Raw genomic sequence first — 24853 nt, 5'->3', positions numbered from 1 at the left:
AAATGCCCAGCGTGGTGGCTCACATCTGTAATCCCAGTACTTTGGGCAGCTCAGGTAGGCAGATCATAAGGTCAGGCTTTGGAGACTACCCTGGCAAACATGGGGAGACCCTGTCTCTACTAAAAATTCAATAATTAGCTGAGTTTAGTGGTGGGCCCCTGTAATTCCAGCTACTCAGGAGGCTTAGGCAGGAAAATCACTTCAACCTGAGAGGCAGAAGTTGTAGTGAGCCGAGATCATGCCACTGCACTCCAGCCTCGGGAACAGAGCAAGACTCTGGCTTAAAAAAGAGAATTTTTAGTCCTGTCCTATAAAGGTAAGAGGTAGATAATAACCTATTCTGGCAAAACTGGTTCTTGCCCACACCATTTGAAAAGTCTAGAACCTGATTGTAAATGAAAGGATTCTTGACAACTACTGTTTGGCGCTTGATCTTTGACTCCAATGCCAAACTTGGAGAAGACAGCATGTTTCCACTTTTCTGAAAACAGTAGCTAATCTGTGCTTCCCTTTGCTGTCTCGAGTATAGTAAAACATTTATGAGGTACAGAGGCTTGCAGAAAAGTATTTTAGAAGTGGAGTCAGAACTCTACTGTGGAAAGGGGGCTGAGAGAATCATGAATCCTATTCCTTCTCTTGCCAGAGGAGACTCAGATTTGTGATGTGGTTTCTCTGGGTAAACATGAGTAAGTAACAGAAGAGATCAGTAAAACTCTGGTCCACTGCTTAGAAATTAGTGTTTTATGACCTCCCCTCTGCCAGGGAAATAAGCATGAAGACAGCGCTTTTCCTCCCACTATTTTTAAAACTCAGATGAGCAGGTGTTCTATTGCTCCACGTGGTGCGCTTTTGAACTGAGAGGGACTGAGCACGGAGAAGCCAGAGTAGCACTTCCCCCACCCCGGGCCACCTGAAACTCATCATGCTGCTTTCTTTGGAGTGGCTGCCCATTTAAAAGAAGACTGAAGGGGTTTTATTTGGCTCTGTGATTCTGTTGGAAGGAGGCCTGAGTAAGGTTGAGCTGAGGTTGCAGAGGAAAGGGGCCGTTTGTCCTACAACCTGAACAAAACAGAACTATGATGAAGCAGCATTGTCCATCTGAGGTAATACCCTGTGTGAGCACTGCTCAGTACCAAGCTTGGATTTTCTAATCTTTTCAGGCAGATTCGTGGGAAGAAAAACACCAGCCGAGGTATAAAGAGAAAAAGAGTCTATTTACAAAGAAATAGGAAAACAAAAGTTTATTTACAAGGATACCTAGAGACGCTCACAAACTTCAACACCGGCAATAAAGCAGCACGGGTTTACACAAGTCCAAACCAAATCACCATCGAAGCTCAGTTTGGCTTCTGCTAAACAATCTTTTATACTTTGTAAAACAAAGAAGGGTCAAGTCAGGACACTGTCCATGTCTTCATCATGTAACTAACATCCTTGAGGTGTTTACCAAAAATTGGATCAGGGAACTGGCCAGGTTCCAGGTCCGGCTCTGAAGAGCCTTTTTTTGCATTGGGAAAATTCTGAGCTCGGAATACTCCCAATGATAAGGAAATGAAGACAACATAAAGTCTGTCCATGACTTGTAAATTTAATTAACTCCTTCTGTTCCATTACATACCCAAGGTATGTTGCCTCATGTCAAGAAAATCAAGGACATGAATACACATGGAGTGAGGTTAAGAATGGAGGTTTTACAGGCAAAAGAAGAAAAGAGAACATCTCTTCTGCAGAGAGAGGGGCTTCTGAGTGTGTTTTCTGGTGAACTGCACAAGGTTTTATAGACTTGTTGAGGAGGTGGTGTTTGATTTACATAGGGTCCAAATATGGGTTGGACCAGGTGAGAGCTTTACATAGCTCATGAAGAAGCTGGCTATCCACCCTAATCTTCTTATGCATATAGGTTTTCTACTTGGCCAGTGCATGTTGTCTGTCCCTTACTGCACTTGTGGTTGATAAAGAAAAAGGAAGATGGAGCCGTCAGGTTGAGCATGCCTGGCACCCAAGTAGCCTCCTATTGTTACAGCTGCTGGCATTCGCCTGTGCAAGCTTCCAGCTTGCTTGTCTATGTCTGCAGCTCGATTTTACAGGCCGCTCTTTGTTAGAAATGGTTTTGGGGCTGCTTTTTATTCAAAGGGAAACCTTACCAAAGACTTCCTTACCCTCAATCTCTGACTAAATACTTTCTTTAGAACTCCTGTATCAATGGGACTTCTGGATTACAGTTGAAGTAGTTTTGGCTGATCATCAACTCTGCCTCCACTTAATAGTGAATGCTTTTATTTTCTATGTTTCAAGGAGGGTCTCTTTGCTTCTTGCCCTTCTTCAGAATAGCAGTGTGGAAATTGCATTTAAGAACACCTGTTGGGCAAAGTGGCTCACACCTGTAATTTTACAAATTTAGGAGGCTAATATGGGAAAATTGCTTCAGGCCAGGAATTTGAGAGCAGTCTGGGCAACATAGCGGTACCCCATCTCTCAAAAAAAAAAATTACTGGGTGTGGGGATGCATACCTGCTGCCCTGTTGGCCCAGCTTCTGTCAGGAGGTCATAGCAGAAAGGTCACTTGAGCTCAGGAGTTTGGGGCTGCAGTGAGCTATGGTCATGCCACTGTACTCCAGCCTGGGTGACTCCATCTCTTGAAAAACACAACAAAAACCAACAAAAGCCCACTTTCTATCTGGAATGGGAACTGGTAGAGCCTTATGACAGTGAGTGACTCAGAGGCAGAGCAAACGTTTGGCTACAGTTTTAATGGTGCAATTTGAACCTTGGGTTTGTCCTACTGACCAAGGCTGTGGCTGTCTTAGGGTCCTCCATATGGTCTGGCCTTGGAGAAGAAGAAACTGTTCTTGTTCAACACTTTCTGTTTGTGGAGCCCAAGATAAGAACTTTATGTTTGTTTCACAGATGAGAGGGTGCTAAATAGCTTGCTTAGAATCACACAAGTCAGAGGTAGGAGGGCCACGTTCTTTAACCAGTTTGTGAGTAGATGTCTTCCCAAGAACGTACAGCTGATGGCATAATGCTGACCTTAAGCCTAGGTTAATCACATTGATGTTTAATGAAAAGCAATAGATTTCCTCCTGTAGCCCAAGAAAGAGCCACTTGACTACAGCTAATCAGTGAGAGAAATACCTCTATCAAAGGAATAGGTGATCAGAATTCATGGGCAGCAATGGGACATAGGAATGTGGAAATGAGAGGTGTGGGCTCCAGGGATGCTGGAGAAAACTCCTCCTCCAGTATTCCCTAACTCTCGAATGCTGCTGTCGTTTAAATACAAATACAAACCCACTCTGTTGTTTTGCACTGCCCCGTGCCCTGAATCTCTTGTTTGTGGACTGTATCCTTTAGTAACTTATTCAAGCAAGTATACACTGAAGCAAATTGTTCTGAAATATGACTTTATTTCTTCTTACACTTACATGACTGGTGGGGCATAGAATTTTTGATTGAAAATAATTTCCCATTCAAGTTTTAAAGATACTACTCCATTATTTCCCAGCTTCTGGTAGTGCTGTTGAGAAGCCTGAAATCATTCTGATTTTTGATTCTTTGTAAATACTGTTTTTTAAAAAACTTTTCTGAAAACTTATGAGAGCTGTTTTCCTTTGTCATATATTGCAGATTTTCAAGACAATGTTCCTTGGTGTGAGTTTGTGTTCATGTGTTTAAACCTAGGAGGTTATGTTATTCAACTTGAGAAGTTGCCTTTTTTTTTAACTTTCATTTAAGTTCAAAGGTTCAAGCACAGGTTTGTTATTTAGGTAAAGTCTGTCATGAGGTTTGTTGTACAGATCATTTCATTACTCCGGTATTAAGCCTAGTCCCATTTAGTTGTTTTTCCTGATCTTCTTCCTTCTCTCATTCTCCACTCTCTGAAAGGCTCTAGTGTGTGTTGTTCTTCTGCCTGTTGTATGTTCCTGTGTTCTCATCATTTAGCTCCCACTTGCAAGTGAAAATATCTGGTATTTGGATTTTGTGTTCCAGCATTAGTTTGCTAAGAATAATAGTCTCCAGCCTCATCTATGTCCCTGAAGAGAACATGATCACATTCTTTTGTGGCTGCCTAGTGTTTTTTGTTGTATATGTACCACATTTTCTTTATCCAGTCTACCATTGATGGGCATTTAGCTTGATTCCATATTTTTGCTATTGTGAACAGTGCTGCCATGGACATATGCGTGCACATGTCTCTATAACAGAAGGATTTATATTCCTTTGGGTACATACCTAGTACCCCATTACTAGGTTTGCTGAATCAAATGGTATTTCACTCTTTAGGTCTCTGAGGAATCATGACACTTTTTCACAATGGCAGAACTAATTTGCATTCCCGAATACAGTGTGTAAGTGTTGTTTTTCTCTCTAACCTTGCCAGTATGTGTTTGTTTTTTTTTTTGCTTTAATAATTGCCATTATGACTGGTGTGAGATGGTATCTTATTATAATTTTCATTTGCATTTCTCTAATAATCAGTGACGTTGAGCTTTTTTAATATGATTGCTTGTTGCATATATGTCTTGTTTTAAAAGTGTCTGTTTATGTTCTTTGCCCACCTTTTTATGGGTTGTTTGTTTTCCTCTTGTAAATTTAATTTCCCTACCGATGTTTGATATTAGATTTTTGTGGAATGCATAGTTTACAAACATTTTCTCACATTCTGTAGGTTGTCAGTTTTCTCTGTTGATAGTTTATTTTGCTGTGTGAAAGTTTCTCATTTTAATTTGACCCCACTTTTCAATTTTGCTTTTGTTACCTTTTCTTTTGGCATGTTCATGATGAAATCTTTGCCTGTGCTTATGTTTTGAATGGCATTGTCTCGTGTCTTGCAGAGCTTTTATAGTTTTTGGTTTTACATATCAGTGTTTAATCTATCTTGAGCAAATTTTTGTATGTAATATAAAGAAGGGGTCTAGTTTCAGTCTTTTGCATATGGCTATCCAGTTATCCTGGCATCGTTTATTGAATAGGGAGAATCTTTTCCCCCTTGCTTGTTTTTGTTGAGTTTGTCAAAGATCAGATAGTTGTAGAAGCTTGGTTTTGTTTCTGGATTCTCTATTCTGTTCCATTAGTCTATGTGTTTGTTTTTGTACCAGTACTATGCCGTTGTTTCCTGTAGCCCTGTAATGCAGTTTGAAGTCTGGTAGCGTGTCGCTTCCAGCTTTGCTCTTCTTGCTTAGGATTGCCTTGGCTGTTTTTAGTTCCACATAAATTTTTCAAAAGCTGGTTTTTTGAAAATAATAATAAAACTCAACCTACTTCTTAACATTTTTCAAGAACCCAAATGAAATCATGACTGCTCTTGGAGATGGCACTCTGTATGTTTCAATTTACTACCTAGTAACTGGTCTATTAAAATCATATTGGTTAAAAAATAATAAACTTGAAGCTAGACCAATGAAGGAGAAAGGGAAGAGATTCAAATAACCACCATCAAAAACAATAAGGGCAATATTACCACTGACTCCACAGAAATACAAACCACCCTCAGAGAATATTATGTGCAACTGTAGGCACTTTTTTTCTTTAATTTTGAGATGAAGTTTTGTGCTTGTTGCTCAGGCTGGAGGACAATGGTGAGATCTCGGCTTAGTGCAACCTCTGCCTCCTGAGTTCAAGCTATTCTCCTGCCTCAGCTTCCTGAGTAGCTGGGATGACATGCATGTGCCACCATGTCTGGTTAATTGTGTATTTTTAGTAGACATGGGGTTTCTTCATGTTGATCCAGCTGGTCTTGAACTCCCAATCTCAGGTGATCAACCCACCTTGACCTCCCGAAGTTCTGGGATTGCAAATGTGAGCCACTGATCCTGAAATATTGAGAAATCTAGAAGAAACTGATCAATTCCTGGTCACAACCACCCTCCCTGAGATGCAAGTTTGGTTTAACATATGCAAATTGATAAATGTCATCGTCACATAAACAGAACTAACGAAAGAAATTACCCACATGATTATCTCAATGGATGCAAAAACAGCTTTTGATAAAATTCAACTTTCATGTGTGTTAAAAACTCTCAATAAACCAGGTATTGAAGGAACATACCTCAAAATAATAAGAGCCACATGTGACAAACCCACAGCCAGCATCATACTGAATGGACAAAAGCTGAAAGCATTCCCCTTAAAAATTGGAACAAGATAAAGATGCCCTCTCTCCCCACTCCCATTCAGCATAGCTTTGAGGGTGTTCTTTGCTCTTGGATTTCTAATTCTTTTAATTGTGATGTTGGGTAGTTAACTTGAGATCTCAATTTTGTTTTTGAGATGGAGTGTTGTTCTCTCAACCAGGCTGGAGTGCAGTGGTGTGATATGGGCTCACTGCAACATTTATCTTCTGGGTTCAAGCAGTTCTCCTACCTCAGCCTCCTGAGTACCTGGGATTACAGGTATGTGCCACACCACCAGCTAATTTTTGTATTTTTAGTAGAATGGGGTTTCACCATGTTGGTCAGGCTGGTCTCAAACTCCTGACCTTGTAATCTGCCCACCTTGGCCTCCAAAAGTGCTGAGATTACAAGAGTGAGTCACCGCAGCTGTCCTGAGTTCTCACTTCTTGATGTGAGCATTTAGTACTATAAATTTCTCTCAACACTACTTGATTGGCTGCATCCCAGAAACTCTGGTAAGTTGAACCTTTGTTCTCATTACTTTCAAAGAACTTGTTAAACTTCTTGATTTCTGCCTTAATGTCGTTATTTACCCAGGAGTCATTCAGGAGCAAGTTACTCAGTTTCCATGTAAGTGTATGGTTTTGAATGAATTTCTTAGTCCTGATTTCAAATGTGATTGCATTTGCTTTGTGACCTAGGGTATCTTCTATACTTATGAATGATCTATGTGTTGAGTTGAAAAATGTGTATTCTGCAGTCATTGGATGAAATGTTCCTTGAATATCAGTTCCATTTGGTCTGTAGTAAAGATTAAATTTCATGTTGATTGGTTGGTTTTCTGTCTGGAAGATCTGTCCAGTGCTGAAAGTTGGGTGTTGTAGTCTCCAGCAATTACTGTGTTAGGGTTTATCTCTCTCTTTCTTATATGCTGCGTGTGTCTGTTCTTTTTTCTCTCTCTCTGTCTGTCTCTATTTCTATCTTTGGAATTCTGATCATTTTAGTGTTGAACCTGTTCAAATTTTCTTCCGGATTTCAACTTTTTTCTTATCGCTATTTCTGGAAGACATAAGGTTCATCTACTCAACTTTGTTGTCTTACTATTCTAACAAGAATTTTTCACAAGTTCTGCTGTCATATTTTTAATTTCTAAGTGTTTACTTTTTCTTTAAATTTGGTTCTTGTTTCATGAAAATGGTAACACTTTTTTATCTCTTCGAGAACATTCATATGTGTTTCAGAAGGTCTTATCTCCTAGCACAGTCCTCATTCAGGCTGCATTTATGTGTCTTGTTGCTCTGGTCTCGGCCATTCATGTTAGAAGCTTTGCTCAGATGCCTGGTGAACCTTAGCTGTCTGTGTCTGTTAGAAAAAAATGAAGCACTGAAAAGCTAAAAGCTGATGGAAGTTCTGTGATTGTAACATTTTGTGGGCGGTGGTCTTGCTGGGTCAGACCTTTTCTTCTTGAGCAAGAGAGATTCTCTCTAGAGAAAAATCATCTTAACTTCTGACCAAGTGTATCTGCCACCCTCATTGGAACTCAGTGGTAGAAAAACCTGGATCTCAGTGTTCAGTGTGTACATTTAAGCACTTGTGTCTAGAGAGCTCCTGCCTAGAGACCCCAAATTTTACCCTATAGAGAGGAAACCTCCACCCTGCCACCACCGTGGGATGCAGTCACCGATTCTAGGGAGAGGATCTGGGATCTACCTACTACTGAAACATAAATTCCCTAGGTAAATTTAGCTGCCAACTCTTGAACCCTTGGGGATCCTGGTTGCCTTCCTGCCACTGGCTTGGGATTTAGCATCTCTGGGTCTACTGTCAGGTGTCACTGACAGCTTCTGCTTGCCAGTTTTCTATATGCTGAAGGGATTGTCTTTATTTTCTTTTTATCTTTGTTGGTTTATTTATTTTTAATCATCCCGTGTTAATGTGGTTTAATGATGGAGTGAAGGCATATGCAGGTATTCAACCAAACATCTTAGCTGAAGTCTGTGTATTTCTCTTGTAGTAAAATCTTGATCATTCTATGTTTCAGTTAATCAAATTTTTATATATGCATTCTGATTTGGGGATGATGTGAGGGAAGAGAGAGAGAAAGAAAGAGAGACTCAGACGGACAGAGACAGGGTGAGAGAGAGAGGCTACTGTGACAAATCTGTGGGTCTGTGTATTTGGAAGTCAATAGGAATTTAGCCCTGTTTTCTGTCTAAAAAGCAGGAGTGTCCAGACAATGGATCTGGAACTAGGCTAAGAATCTTTGAGGCAATGGCGCAGATCCAGTTGTGTTCAATTTTTAGTCCTTAGGCTGAAAGGGAAAATAACGTAAAACACATTTTAAAAAATTTCTGGCTGGGCGCGGTGGCTCAAGCCTGTAATCCCAGCACTTTGGGAGGCCGAGGTGGGTGGATCACAAGATCAAGAGATCGAGACCATCCTGGTCAACATTGTGAAACCCTGTCTCTGCTAAAAATACAAAAAATTAGCTGGGCATGGTGGTGCGTGCCTATAATCCCAGCTACTCGGGAGGCTGAGGAAGGAGAATTGCCTGAACCCAAAAGGCGGAGGCTGCGGTGAGCCAAGATTGTGCCATTGCACTCCAGCTTGGGCAACAAGAGCAAAACTTCATTTCTAAAAAAGAAAAAATTTTCTGAAAGTTGTGTTTTCTGATTTGCCCTCAGATAATTAGATATAGAAGGTAGCCATACATTTTTGGCTAACTCAGCATTCGTTGCTCCATTCAGCCAATTCATCTTTATATTCATGTTCTTTCTCTCCAGCTTAATATCCAAAATTTAAAAGTGAAAAATGCAGAATAGTTGAACTAAAAGAAAAAGATCAACCACAACCTGCCTCTTCTTCCTCTCACCCAAAGAAACCATTGTTAACATTTTGCTATATTCTCTTTATGTACTTTTCTCAGGTACTTTTATTTGAATATATTTTTGATCATAAAATTGTCTTAGACAATAAGTTGTCAGAGAAGAACACCCACTCTTTTTACACTCCAGGCTTCCAGCTTGAAGGTGACTGACTTGGGAATCCTGTATTTTAACAAGATATGATGTTGATATGGAATCTTTTATTTGACTGTTCTGAGGTGTTCTCTTTTTGGCATACTCTCCTTCATCCCCTTCTTCCCTGCTATACACACACATACACATTGACACATACACGCATTCTTTCTTTCTCTCTCACATGCACATTCTCATACGCAAATACAAGCATGCTCATATACATGTGCACACACACAGGCACGTGCATACACACACTCACACTCATATGAACCAACATGCACATGCACACTCTCCTTCATCTCTTTCCTCCCTGCTACACACACATACTCTAACACTCATATGCACATGTGCACACACACATATGTACAACATGCAATTTGTCAGCAGGCCATGTAGAAAATGATTGTTACTCTCCAAAAGGAAGGACACCCACACTTTTGCAATGGAAAAAAACAGCTCTGTTTTTGTAAAAAAAAAAAAAAAAAAAAGAATTTTCTATTAGGCCTAGAAAGTAACTTAAAAAGTGTTTCTTCTTTTATCTAATCGGAACTTGTGTATGTGCACACACCCGTGTGACAGAAAGAGCCAGGGAGAGAGGGAGGGAGAGGAGGTGAAGGCAAGAAGAGTGAGAGCGATTAAAAAGCAAGTGCACTGTGGCAAGCTCGTCTGGACTAAGTGAGAAGCAGGCGGTTGTGGTGATGAGATAGGAGCTTGGAATGCTTCCTGGTACCAAGACTGTCATAAGTGGAATTGGGGTCTGAAAAAGTGACAGCAAAATTCAGCGTTCCTTTGACAACCACTCAGAAAATAGAATGTGAGGAAGCAGGAGGAAGGGAAGGTGTGGGGCCAGCCATGAGAATGCACCCCGCTGCTCCACGGATGCCTAGAAATGCTGGTCACTTATAGGGCACAGGTGAGAGGAGGTCTGGATTGGTGGCAGTAGTGCTGCCAAGCCATGTAGCCTGCTCTCTCAAGGGTGAATGTTCTTGCATAAGTAGTGGGGAAGAATATTCCCTAGTTTATATAGGCCCCATTTGTCCTAGACACAGATTTTAATATTCTCAGGTGATCGCTTGCTTGATTGTCTGTGTAAAAGATCAGCAATCCTTTTTTTTTTTTCTGGAAAGGTCTAGGCAGTAAATATTTTAGGCTTGGCAGCCCATATGGTCTCTGTCACAGCTACTTATCTCTGTGGTTGTGGTGTGAAAGCAGCCATAGAAATGGGTAATAAAGGAGTGGGGCTGAGTTCCAAAGTACTTTTATGAGAACTGAAAATTGCATTTTATATAATTGTTGACATGTCCCAAAATATTGTTACTTTTTTGAATTCTTTCACATTCGTGGCTCGTGAGCTGTCTGACAAGAGACGACAGGCAGGAATTGGTGGATGGGCCATGGTTGCCCAAACCCTGTGTCCAAATCATGGCGTTGTACAAGCAGGTGGGATCTCTGACCCTCTCTTTTTTTCCTCTTTCCTTCTTTTCAGTTTCTCATTGTGCTGATTTGGAAACCAGAAATCGAAAGCTCTGGGAAGTGAACTCTTTCTGACTTAACCTGTTAGTGGCAGTGTTAGGATAAAATGTCAGGTCTCAAGGAGCACTTCTTAGAGCCCAGATCAGACTGAATGCTGCTTTTGTGATTGCAGAAGGCATACCATCCTCTGGTACACTAGCTCCTTAGCGTCACCCTGAATCTGAAACTTAGTTCTTCATAAAGTCTTTTGTTCTATGATTCCTCAGTGCATCATTTGCTAATTTGCGCCAGTTATTCTGTTTAACACAACTGAGATATAGACATAAGCAAAGTTCCTACCCTTTAGGAACTCACTTCTTCAGGGCCTGGTTTTGATAATACAGATAAAGCTACTTAAATGTAGTTTTATCCTTAAAAGCAAAATCGGCTGCACTTATGTAAGTTACAATAATAATTAGAATTTAGGAAAAATCCATTCTTAAAACAAGAAGGCAAAGAGAATAAAAAATAAACATCCAAGTCACCCTCTGACTGCGTTGGTTTTAAAACAACAAGACTATTATTTTAAGTGAACACAAGGAAAATTTTGCTACCAAGCGAGTACAATTTCTAACAGGTGATACATCGACTCCTCTGATTCCAGACATTTCCGAAAGTGCCCTTACTACCTACATTACTTCCTTCTGTAAAGCTCTACTGATTAAGACTTTCTCTTTTGTGGTTGGATTTTTGCTTTTGGAATTACAACCTGCTTTTCAAGTCACATTTTATAAATTAGTTGAGGTATCTTGCTGAGTGATAAAGTCTGAGTCAAAAACTTCCTGAAAAGTGCCTCGTGAACTCGTGAGGCATCATGGCAAAGTTCCCAATTGTTGGACTGAGGCAGAGAGGTAGAAAGAAGAACACAGACTTTAAGGTCTGACAGATGTAAGTATAGGTCCCACCTCCAACACGTATTAGATGTGTAATGTTAAATGAGCTACTACACCTCTTTGAGCCTCAGCTTTCCTCTCTGTAAAAAGAAGATGTTAAACCTTTCCTTGCGCTATTGTTGTAGGGATTAGAGATGATGTCAATAAAAATGTTTCCAGCATGCTCGGTATGCAACGTACCTTGGATAGACTTATTTGGCCAGTTCACTGCAAAGGGTAATATACACGAGTAAGATTTTTTCTTTTCTTCAAAATAGACTTTTTGGGATTAAACTCTAAAAAAGTGTTAAATAAATATATCAAGATATTTTTCATTTCTGTTGTTGAAGTATTTGCCTTCTTACGTTTGGTAATGTTAGGATTTACCACAGAAGAAGTTGACACTTTCCTTCTTAATCATACTGGCAATACCATGTTTCAACACTAGTTACTATTTTCTTTTCGAAAAGTGTCATTTGTCTAGCTTCCCTTGAAAGATCAGCTAAATGTCACATTATCCCTGCTTCTGCTAATCTTTCAAAATGCTCACCACCATAGTCATAACATTTTCTTCATGCTCAAGTTGATTTAAAAAATGTTCTAAAGACAGTGTTGCTGAATATTTATTTGTTTAATAAAAATTAGGCTTTTAAATATAAAAGTATAGATTTATTATAAAGCCTCTAGAAAGCAAAGAAAAATAGATTTGAAAAATACCTTGTTTAATCACATAAAGCTAGGCAGAGTTAAATCACTGTTTCCATTTTGGTACATTTTATGTTAATCTTTTCACTATTTTAATGTCCTTCTTTATATCCATAATGGTGATAACATGATGTATGTATGAACATGTATATATTATATAAATATATAAAATACATAAATATATCTTTTAAAAATGGTATCTGTAGGCCGGGCGCAGTGGCTCAAGCCTGTAATCCCAGCACTTTGGGAGGCCGAGGCGGGTGGATCACGAGGTCAAGAGATCGAGACCATCCTGGTCAACATGGTGAAACCCCGTCTCTACTAAAAATACAAAAAATTAGCTGGGCTTGGTGGCGCATGCCTGTAATCCCAGCTACTCAGGAGGCTGAGGCAGGAGAATTGCCTGAACCCAGGAGGTGGAGGTTGCAGTGAGCCGAGATCACGCCATTGCACTCCAGCCTGGGAAACAAGAGCGAAACTCCGTCTCAAAAAAAAAATAAATAAATAATAAAAAATAAAAATGGCATCTGTTTATTTATTATATATAAATATATATCTAATGACTATATATCTACATATCTACTTCTATATTTATATATCTCCATGATAGAAGTTGGAAAATACTGAAAACTGTAGAGGAGGTCGGAGAAACAACCTATAATCTCATTATACAGAAATAATTTTCTTCCCTTTTGCTTCTCCACATTTTGGCTTAGATCAAATTTAGAAATGATTTTCTTAACGTTTTTGGTATTGTGTTTTTAGAGTATCAAGATGTTGCTGCATATTCTGATTTTTATGTATAGTTGTGACAGGAACACCCACAAAAATAATTGTTCTAGAAAAGAATTTGTTAACAAATATTTTCTTCCAGGAAGTGGTGTATTAGCGTTTTAAAAGAAACATTGCTGGACGTCAAAGTAGACATTGGGCTTATATCAACAGCTCAATCTTTTTTCAAATACGCTTTATTTTTAGAGCAGTGTAAAGTGAATAGTGAGGCATAGTGGAAAGTACAGAGTTCCTACATTCCCACCTCCCCAAATGCACAGCCTCCTCCACTATCAGCCTTCCTCACTAGAGAGGTACATTTGTTACAATGGATGAACCAACATTGACTTATCACTGTCACCCATAGTTTATAATTGACATTAGGGACCATTCTTGCTGTCGTATATTCAGTGAGTTTTGACAAGGGTGTAATGGCATGTGTCTACCATTATAGTAACACGCAGAGTAGTTTCATTGCCCTAAACATCCTCTATGCTCTGCCCATTTATCCTTCCCCACTTTTCAACCCCCAGCAATCACTGAACGTTTTGATGTCTCTCTAGTTTTGCCTTTTCCAGAATGTCATATAGTTGGATTCATATAGTAAGTGGTCATTTGAGATTGGTTTCTTTCACTTAGTAGTATGTATTTGAGTTTCCTCTATGTCTTTTAATGGCTTCATAGCTCACGTGCTTTTTTTCTGCAACAAAAGCCACATTCAAAGATTATTGCTTTCATTGCTGAATAATATTCCACTGTGTCGATGTAGAGGTTTGTTTATCCAGGCACTTACGAGTCTATAGTAACCAGTGTGGAGCCTGGGGAAGCCATAAATGGCCTGGTTGTGGCGAAGGCCTGGAGCCTATGTCGATAGAAGCCATGGAGGTTGGAGGCACTAGATCTTAGAGCCATAGGGGAAGGCCTGGAGCTTGGGTTGACAGGGTCTGTCCCATAGCCTGTGGCTATAGAAACCTGCCTGGTGTTGAGTTCACTGAATTGTGCCTGGCATTGGAGTTGATGTTGAAGTCAGGTGTTACATTTGCTCTCCTCTCTGCACATACATAGTATCTCTTTCCATGCTGCACTACCCAGGTTTAGGGGTGGGGTAATGCAGATAATAGAAAACTCTCTTTTATACTCTATTTTATGCAGTTTTTCTTACTTTTCTACTCCAGAAACGTGCTATAACCTCTCACCTGGATTCCTTGTCTCTTTTGAAGACACTTTGATGCACGGATGGCTGTTCAAATTGATGTTTCTGTGAAGGAATAAGTGCTGAAAAGTTCTGTTTTGCCATTTTGTCCATGGCATTCTTCTCTGTTAACTGAAAAAATATTTTTACTGAATTACATATTGTTAAAAATTGTCAGACCCTTGGTTTAGCTCTGGAAGTTTCTCCTTTAGAGCAAGTTCCTTTCATAGTTCTCTATAGAAAGACTATAGTTGTAAAATGTTGGTAGAGATGATATTTTGTGTGTAGAATTAAGGACCGATGACACATAAATGTTTATTGGACAGTAAACATTTGTGAGTAATCTGTTCTTACACACAAAAAGAAGGTCTATAGCTTTAGGAAAGGGAAAATTATCAAGGTTATTCAGACAATATAAAATGAGTTGAGAAAATTGAAGGGAACGTTTATACTTGAATGAGACCTCATGGAGAAAGACAAAATAAGGAAGCCATGGGAGAATATTTGCATTCTCTGAACCACAAAAGTGAGGAAAGCCAAGAGCACAGCTGGAGTTGCACCAGATCAAGTAGACATTCCATCAGAGCCTGAACTGAGAATGCACCATTTCTAGTCACCTTGATAACAGCCCCATTTTCTGTTAAGAATACTCTATGATAAAAATCTTGCAAAAATAGTCAGAAAAGGCAGAGTCACATGCGGTTCAGTGTGTTCAACCTTGGCAGACGGTCTTAGGAGGAGTTTTGGAAGGATCGTGCTGCAGGCAATGGATGAGATAATGATGAGAAATTTTCCAGCTCTGTATAAAAAGGCAAGCGAAATATATGCTTGTGAATTTTTGGCTGCTTTTTTATGCTGTATTTTCAGATCAATTTTATCCCAGTTAATGTGAATATAAACTCTGATTGTTATGGTTATCTCTCGTGGGGTGTCTATTATTTTGTCAGAAATTGTATCAGGAACTTTATATCAATCACTAAATTACACATTTCCAAGCTGCATATGAATTAGGTATTACTATGATCATTTTACAGATGAAGAAGATAGACTCAGAGCAATACATAAGTTGCCCAAGGTCAGAGAGCAAGTAAGTACCAGACATAAAAGCCAGACAAATCTAATTTCCATATCCTTGCTCTTTCAATGATGTTTCGGAGTTGATTACAAAAAGAATTGTTCTGTGTGTTCAGGATAATTTACTACCTACTAAATTTAACCATAGGGCAGTCTTATAAACAGGGTAGAGTATACAGTTAAGATAAAATTTGAGAGGAAAAAATTAAATTAAAATAGTACATAACCAATGATCAGAATATTCTCTCAGTATTTTAGAAATTTATGTAAGAATAAACTAGATACTGATAAAAAAATCACATTCTTTATGCACAAATCTTGTAAGTAGCTACTGTTAAAGAGAGGATATTATTTACCTAGAAGAAAGTGGGGTTGTCAACCACTATATAACCATTCGTGGGGTGAATGTCTTTTTTATTTTAGGCCTCTGGCTGATGGATCCAAGAGGTAGATACGTGATGTCAAAATATTCCCTTTTATAGGAAATTACAATTTACAATGGAAGATACAGAGGCCACAAGGTAGTAGAGTTGAGTTATATTAACAGAAAACCTTGTTGGAGAAAAGAACCACCTCTCACTATCATGTTCAATGGCAAAGATTAATAGAAGGTACAGCAAAATGGACACACATGCGAGTATACCCACATTGATATTGGAAGTAACTTTTTTCTTATATACTATAAATCATATCCCAGAATATACTCATAATGTGTACACTTATTGGGATATGACAATCAACGTACAGAATATGTACCATATGTACATTGACTGTGATGTACATATGTGTACACAATACAGATGTACAAAAAATGTACATAATCTGTACAATATTTACATTGATATGTACATAATGTGTACACAGTAGGTATGTACATAATGTGTACAATATGTAAATATATTGTAATATTACAATGATTTCATATAATCACAACAGCATATATAATCACAATACACATATAATACATAATATCAGTATAAATGTACATATTGCACACATTATATACATTTACATTTATTGTGATATTACGATATGTACACATGTACATCATGCACACGTGCAGATTTGCAGTATATACACGTGTACTGAAGTGTGTACAGTATGTACATATGTACACTACATATATGTTCATATAATATAGATATGTACCTTCTGTACAGTAGTACACAGTATGTACAATATGTACACGTATATACTAGGTACACATATAGGTGTATACCCACTTTGGTAACCGGAGAGATTTCTATCTAATATACTAAATATAAAATCCCAGAATGTAGTCATAGTGTGTACATTTATTGTCGTATTGTGATAAATGTGTTAAATAGGCACAATCTGTACATGTACTCTGCTGTACATAGGTGTACACAATGCACATGTACAAAAAATGTACATAATCTAAAATATGTACCTATATATTTCTATAATGTGTACACAATGCATAGGTACATAATGTGTACACTATGCCCATTCCTTAAAATATCAGTGATAAAATATATATAATCACAGTAAGATATATAATCACACTAATACATATATGTCGTGTAATATCACCAAAAAGTACATATTGTACACATTAGGTATGTATTAGGTACATATGTATAGTGCACATATTATGAAAATATATATGTATCATGATAACACCGTATGTACACGTATACAAATATGTGCCTACTATTTAAACAATGTACACATGCAGAAATAGGTGCAAACTACATACCTATGCACAGCAGGCTATTACTACAGTTCTGCTCGTAGCAGCCTCAATGCCCACCCTGGCTGCTTAAAGACCCCCTGGCTAGGGGGCTGTACCCACAGCCCCCGCCAGAGGGCCCATAACAGCTACCAGGCCCACGCTGGCTGCTTAGGGACCCCCTGCCTAGGGCGCTGTGCCCACAGCTGCTGGGGCCCGGCTATTTTGAAAATGTGGTGTAATATGATACTGGCAACCATATCACACAGAAATGATAATGTTATTGTGGTTCTTTACATATTAGGCAATAGTTCTAGTTACACATTTGGCATATTGACAAAAATGTCATCCTCACCCCATTGATATTAGAATTGAAAGCATAGGAGGGTTTCACCCCTTGCAATGTTTAATTCAATATAATTGTTTTCTTGTTTACATTAGTGACCATATCAGAGCACGGTGTACATCTCTTGCAGTATTCAGAATATTTCTCTATGGGCAGCAACATTTTTCTCTCCTTATCTGGATATTAGGAAGAATATCACAGGACCGGCTTACAGCGCCAGTCACATCGTGAGCAATGTCATCTGTAATCCCTTAGTTATTAAGAACAATGTAACGGGGTCTTGTGTGCTTTTGGAGATATTTGGAGTAATATCCTTTTAGTTTCTGGATATTAGAAACAATACTACAGTGGTGGTGTACACTTCCTGCGATGTTAAGAGTATACTCATCCTCTGTCCCTGGGATATTAGAAACTACATCGCAGAAGCGTTGCACTTTGCCTATAATATTGGAACAATCACAGAGTGTACACCTTCTTTCATTGTGAGAGAAATACCTACTTAGGATATGATGGATAATATCACAAAATGGACACACATGGGTATATACCCACTGTGATATTGGAAGTCATTTTTATCTAATATACTAAAAGTCATAACCCAGAAAAAACTCATAATGTGTACACTTATTGGGATATTACACTCAATGTACAGAATATGTAACATATGTACATTGACTGTGATGTACATACATGTACACAATACAGATGTACAATAAATGTACATAAACTGTATCATTTGTACGAATATATGTGCAAAATGTGCACACAATAGGTATGCACATAATGTGTACAATATGTACATTTATTGTAATATCACAATGTTATATAATCACAACTGCATATAAAATCACAATACACATGTAATATGTAATATCAATATAAATGTACATATTGCAAACATGATGTACATTTACATTTATTGTGATATGATATGTAAACATGTACATCATATACCCATTATGTACAGATGCACAATATATGCAAGTGTACATATGTTGGTACTGTATGTACATATGTACACTACACATGTGTACATATAATGTAGATATGTACCTTCTGTACCCGAGTACATTCTATGCACAATACATACACATATAAACTATGTACACACCTGGGTGTACAACCACTTTGGTAACCGGAGAAGTTTCTATCTAATATACAAAATATAATAATTCAGAATGTAGTAATAGTGTGTACATTTGTTGGTATATTGCAATAAATGTATAAAATAGGTACAATCTGTACATTTACCATGCTGTACATATGTGTGCACAATGCACATGTACAAAAAATGTACATACTCTGTAAAATATGTACCTACATATTTCTATAATGTGTAAACAATGTATAGGTACATAATGTGTACACTATGCACATTCCTTAAAATATCAGTGATAAAATATATATAATCAAAATAACGCATTTAATCACAGTAATATATATATATCATGTAATATCACAAAAAAGTACATATTGTACACAGTAGGTACGCATTAGGTCTATATGTATTGGGCACATATGTACATATATATTTATCATAACACCATGTGTACACTTATACAAATATGTGTTCATTATTAAAACTATGTACCTGTGCAGAACAGGCTATTACCACAGCCCCCCTCGTAGCAGTCCCAAGGCCCACCCTGGCTGCTTAAAGACCCCCTGGCTAGGGAGCTGTAACCACATTCCCCGCCAGAGGGCCTGTAACAGCTCCCAGGCTGACGCTGGCTGCTTAGGGACCCCCTGGTTAGGGCGCTGTGCCCGGCTATTTTGAAAATGTGGTGTAATATGATGCTGGCGACCATATCATATGGAAATAATGTTATTCTGGTTTTTGATATACTAGGCAATAGTTCTAGTTACACCTCTGCCATATTGATAAAAATGTCATCCTCACACCCCTGGACATTAGAATTGAAATCATAAGGGGGTTTCACCCCTTGCAATGTTAAATTCAATATAATTGTTTTCTTGTTTACATTAGTGACCATATCAGAGCAGAGTGTACTCCTCTTGCCGTATTCAGAGGATTTGCCTATTGGCAGCAACATTATTCTCTCGTTCTCTGGATATTAGGAACAATATCACAGGACCGGCGGACAGCCCCAGTCATATCGTGAGTAATGTCATCTGTAATCCCTTAGTTATTAGAAAAAATATCACGGGGGTCTTGTGTGCTTTATCAGATAATTGGAGTAATATCTTTTCCGTTTTTGGATATTAGACACGATACTACAGTGGTGGTGTACACTTCCTGCGATATTCAGGGTATAATAATCTTTTGTCCCCAGGATATTAGGTAGTACACTAAAGAAGCCTTGTACTTTGCCTGTGATATTGGAACAATCACAGAGTGAACACTTGCTTTCAAAATGAGAGTAATACCTACTTAAAATATGATGGATAATATCAAAAAATGGACACACATGGGTGTATACCCACTTTGATATAGAAAGAAATTTTTATCTAATATACTAAAAATCATATATCACAATATACTCATAATGTGTACACTTATTGAGATGTTACAATCAATGTGCAGAATACATACCATATGTACATAGAGTGTTATGTACATATGTGTACACAATACAGATTTACCAAAAACGTACATAATCTGTACAATATGTGCAATTACAGGTACATAATGTGTACACAATAGGTATGTACGAAATGTGTGCAATATGTACATTTATTGTAATATTACAATGATATCATATAATCACAACAGCATATAAAATCACAATACACAAGTAATACATAATATAAATGTACATATTGCACACATCGTGTACATTTACATTTATTGTGGTATCACGGTGTGTACACATGCACATCATGTACCCATTATGTACACATGTACAAAATATGCACATGTACATATGTGTGAACAGTATGTACATTTGCACACTATGTACACATAAATACATATAATGTTGACATGTACATTTTGTACATGAGTACCTAATATGCACAATATGTACACGTGTAAACTATGTACACACCTGGGTGTACACCCACTTTGGTCAATGGAGTAATTTCTAATATGGTAAAAATTATATATTAGAATGTACTCATAATGTGTACATTTATTGGCATATCACAAGAAATGTATAAAATAGGTACAGTCTGTACATTTACTCTGCTGTACATAGGTGTACACAATACACATGTAGAAAAAGTGTACATAATCTGTAAAATATGTACCTATATATTTCTATATTGTGTACAAAATACATAGGTATATAATGTGTACACGATGCACATTCCTTAAAATATTAGTGATAAAATATATTTAATCACAATAAGATATATAATCACAGTAATATATATTGTCTAATATTACAAAAAGTACATATTGTACACATTAGGTATGCATTAGGTACATATGTATTTTGCACCTATTATGTAAATATAAATTTATCATGATAACACCATATGTACGCATGTACATATATATGCCCGATTTTAAAACTATTTACACATGTAGTAATAGGTGCAAACTATGTACCGATGCACATCACGCTATTACCAAAGCCCCCCTTATAGCAGCCCCCAGGCCCAGCCTGGCTGCTTAGAGACCCCCTGGCAATTGGGCTGTGCCCACAAACACTGCTCGAATGCCTGTAGCAGCCCCCATGCCCACCCTGGCTGCTTAGGGACCCCCTGACTAGGTGTCTGTGCCCACAGCCCATGTCAGAGTGCCCGTAGCGGCCCCCAGGCCAACCATGGCTGCTCGGGGACCCCTGGCTGGGTCGATGTGCTCACAGACCCCACCAAAAAGCCCAGAGCAGCCCCCAGGCCCACCCTGGCTGCTTAGGGGTCCCCTCGCTTGTGGGCTCTGCCCACAGCTGCTGAGGCCCAGCTATTTTGCAAATCAGGTGTAATATGATACTGGCAACCATATTATATAAAAACGATAATCTTATTCTGTTTTTTTGTATATTAGGCAATAGCTCCAGTGACACCTCTGCCATATTGACAAAAATGTCATCCTCACCCCCATTGACATTAGAATGAAAATCATAGGGGAGTTTCATTCCTTGCAATGCTTAATTCAATGTAATTGTTTTCTCGCTTACATTAGTGACCATATCAAAGCATGGTGTACACCTCTTGCCGTATTAAGAGTATTTCCCTATGGGCAGCAACATTTTCCTCTCCTTCTCTGGATATTAGGAACAATATTCCAGGACCAGAGTACAGCCCCAGTCACGTCGTGGGTAATGTCATCTGTAATTCTCTAGTTATTAGAAACAATATCACGGGGGGCTTGTGTGCTTTCTGAGATATTTGGAGTAATATCCTTTCCGTTTTTGAACATTAGAAACAATACTACAGTGGTGGTGTACACTTCCTGCGATATTTGGGGTATGGTCATCCTTTGTCCTCAGGATATTATTAACTACATCACAGACGAGTTTTAGTTTGCCTTGATATTGGAGCAATCCGAGAGTGTAAACCTGCTTTCACAATGAGAGAAATACCTACTCAGGATATGATGGATAATATCACAAAATGGACATACATCAGTGTATACCCACTTTGATATTGAAAGTAATTTTTATCTAACATACTAAAAATCATATCCCAGAATATACTTATAATGTGTACTCTTACTGAAATATTACAAACAATGCACAGAATATGTACCATATGTACGTTGACTGTGATGTACATATGTGTGCACCATACAGATGTACAATAAATATACATAATCTGTACAATATGTACATTTATGTGTACATAATATGTACACAATACGTATGTCCATAATGTGTACAATATGTACATTTGTAATATCACAATGATATCAGAACAGCATATACAATCACAATACACATGTAATACATAATATAAATGTACGTATTTCACACATTATGTACATTTCCATTTATTGTGGTATGACGATGTGTTTACATGTACAGCATGGACCCATTATGTACGGATGTACAATAAATTCAGGTGTAGATATATGTACATAGTATGTACATATGTACGCTCTGTACCCATACATACCTATAATGTAGATATTTACCTTCTGTACACAAGTACATAATATGCACAGTATGTACATGTACAAAGTATGTGCACACATAAGTTTACACCCACTTTGGTCACCAGAGTAATGTCTATCTTATTTTCTAAATGTAATATCACAGAATGTACTCATAATGTGTACATTTATTGGCATATCACAATAATGTATAAAGTAAGTAAGATCTGTACATTTACTCTGTGTACCCAATACACAAGTAAATAAAATGTACATAACCTGTAAAATATGTTTCTTTCTATTTCTATAATCTGTGCACAATGCATAGGTACATAATGTGTATAATATGTACATTTGTAATGTCACAATGATATCATATCACAACAGCATATATAATCACAATAAACGTAATACATAATATAAACGCACATATTGCAAACATTATGTATATTTACATTTATTGTGATATGATGTGTACACATGTACATCATGTACCCATTATGTACAGATGTACAATATATGCACGTGTACATATGTGTGCACAGTATGTACCTATGTATGCTGCGTACACCTATGTATATATAATGTAGACATGTACATTCTGTACATGAGTACATAATATGCACAACATGTACATGTATAAACTATGTGCGCACCTGGGTGTAAACCCACTTTGGTCACCGGTGTAATTCCTATCTAATATGCTAAAAATTATATCCCAGAATGTACTCATGTGTACATTTATTGACATATCACAATAAATGTATAAAATAGGGATAGTCTGTACATTTACTCTGCTGTACATATGTGTACAAAATACACATGTAGAAAAAATGTACATCATCTGTAAAATATGTACCTATCTATTTCTATAATGTGTACACAATGCATAGGTACATAAAGTGTACTCTATGTACATTTCTAAAAATTTCAGTGGTAACATACATATTATCACAATAAGATATACAATCAATAATATGTAGATATCACATAATATCACCAAAAAGTACATATTGTTTATATTAGGTACGTATAAAGTACATATTTATTGTACACATATTATGTACATATATGTTTATTGTGATAATAACATATGTACATGTGTACAAATATGTGCCCATTATGTAAACGATCTACACATGTAGAAATAGGTGCAAACTGTGTACCTGTGAAGAGCAGGGTATCCCCACACCTCCCGCCAAAGGGCCTATAGCAGCTTCCAGCTCCAGCCTGGCTACGTAGAAACCCCCTGGTTAGGTGGCTGTGCCCATAGCCCCTGCCAGAGTGTCAGTAGCAGCCGCCAGGCCCTCCCTGGATGCTGAGAGACCCTCTGGCTATGTGGCTGTTACCACAGCCACCGCCAGAGGGTCCGTAGCAGCCCCCAGACAAACCACAAAGGGCCCGTAGCAGCTGCAATGCCCAACCTGGTTGCATAGGGACACCCTCGCTTGGCTGCCATGCCCACAGCTGCTGGGGCCCAGATATTTTGAAAATGTGGTGTAATATGATACTGGCAATCATATCATATGTAAATAATAATTTTATCCTTTTTTATTATATAGCAGGCAATAGCTGTAGTTACACCTCCGCCATTTTGACAAAAATGTCCTCACCCCCTTGAAATTAGAAGGAAAATTATAGGGGTGGTTAACACCTTGCAATATTTAATTCAATATAATTGTTTTCTTGTTTACATTAGTGACCATATCACAGCATGGTGTACTCATCTTGCCGAATTCAGAGGATTTGCCTATGGGCAAAAACATTCTCCCCTCCTTATCTGGATATTAGAAACATTATCACAAAACCGGCAAACAGCTGCAGTCATATCGTGAGTAATGTCATCTGTAATCCCCTAGTTATAAAAAACAACATCACGGGGGTCTTGTGTACTTTAAGAGATACTTAGTGTAATGTTAGGATTTGGGTATTTTACATGAGAGAGCATATTGAGATTGTGTATATACTCCAAAACAGAGTAGAAAAGGGCATTGTATATTTTTTCTGACAGATTATATTCAGAGGAATTTGGCTTTTAACATTGGGATGCCTAGTTAATACTTAGATTTTTTTCAATACACGTAAATTTACAATTTCGGTATTTTACATGAGAGAGCATATTGAGTAGGTGTATATACTCCAAAACAGAGTAGAAAAAAACATTGTATATTTTTTCTGACACATTATATTCAGAGCCATTTTGCTTTTAACAATTGGGGTGCTTAGATAATATTTAGATTTTTTTTGATTCGCGTAAAATTAGAATTTTCGTATTTTACATGAGAGAGCATATTGAGTTGGTGTATATACCCCAAAACACAGCAGAAAAGGGCATTGTATATTTTCTCTAACAGATTATATTCAGAGCAATTTTGCTTTTAACATTGTGGTGCCTAGATAATATTTAGATTTTTTTCAATTCGTCTAAAATTAGAATTTCGGTATTTTACATGAGAGAGCATATTGAGTTGGTATATATACACGAAAACAGAGTAGAAAAGGGCATTGTATATTTTTTCTGACAGATTATATTCAGAAACATTGTCTTTTAGCATT

This window comes from Callithrix jacchus, chromosome 1, assembly GCF_049354715.1.
Source record: "Callithrix jacchus isolate 240 chromosome 1, calJac240_pri, whole genome shotgun sequence".
NCBI lineage: Eukaryota > Metazoa > Chordata > Mammalia > Primates > Cebidae > Callithrix > Callithrix jacchus.
Note: the sequence above shows the minus strand (reverse complement) of the source record.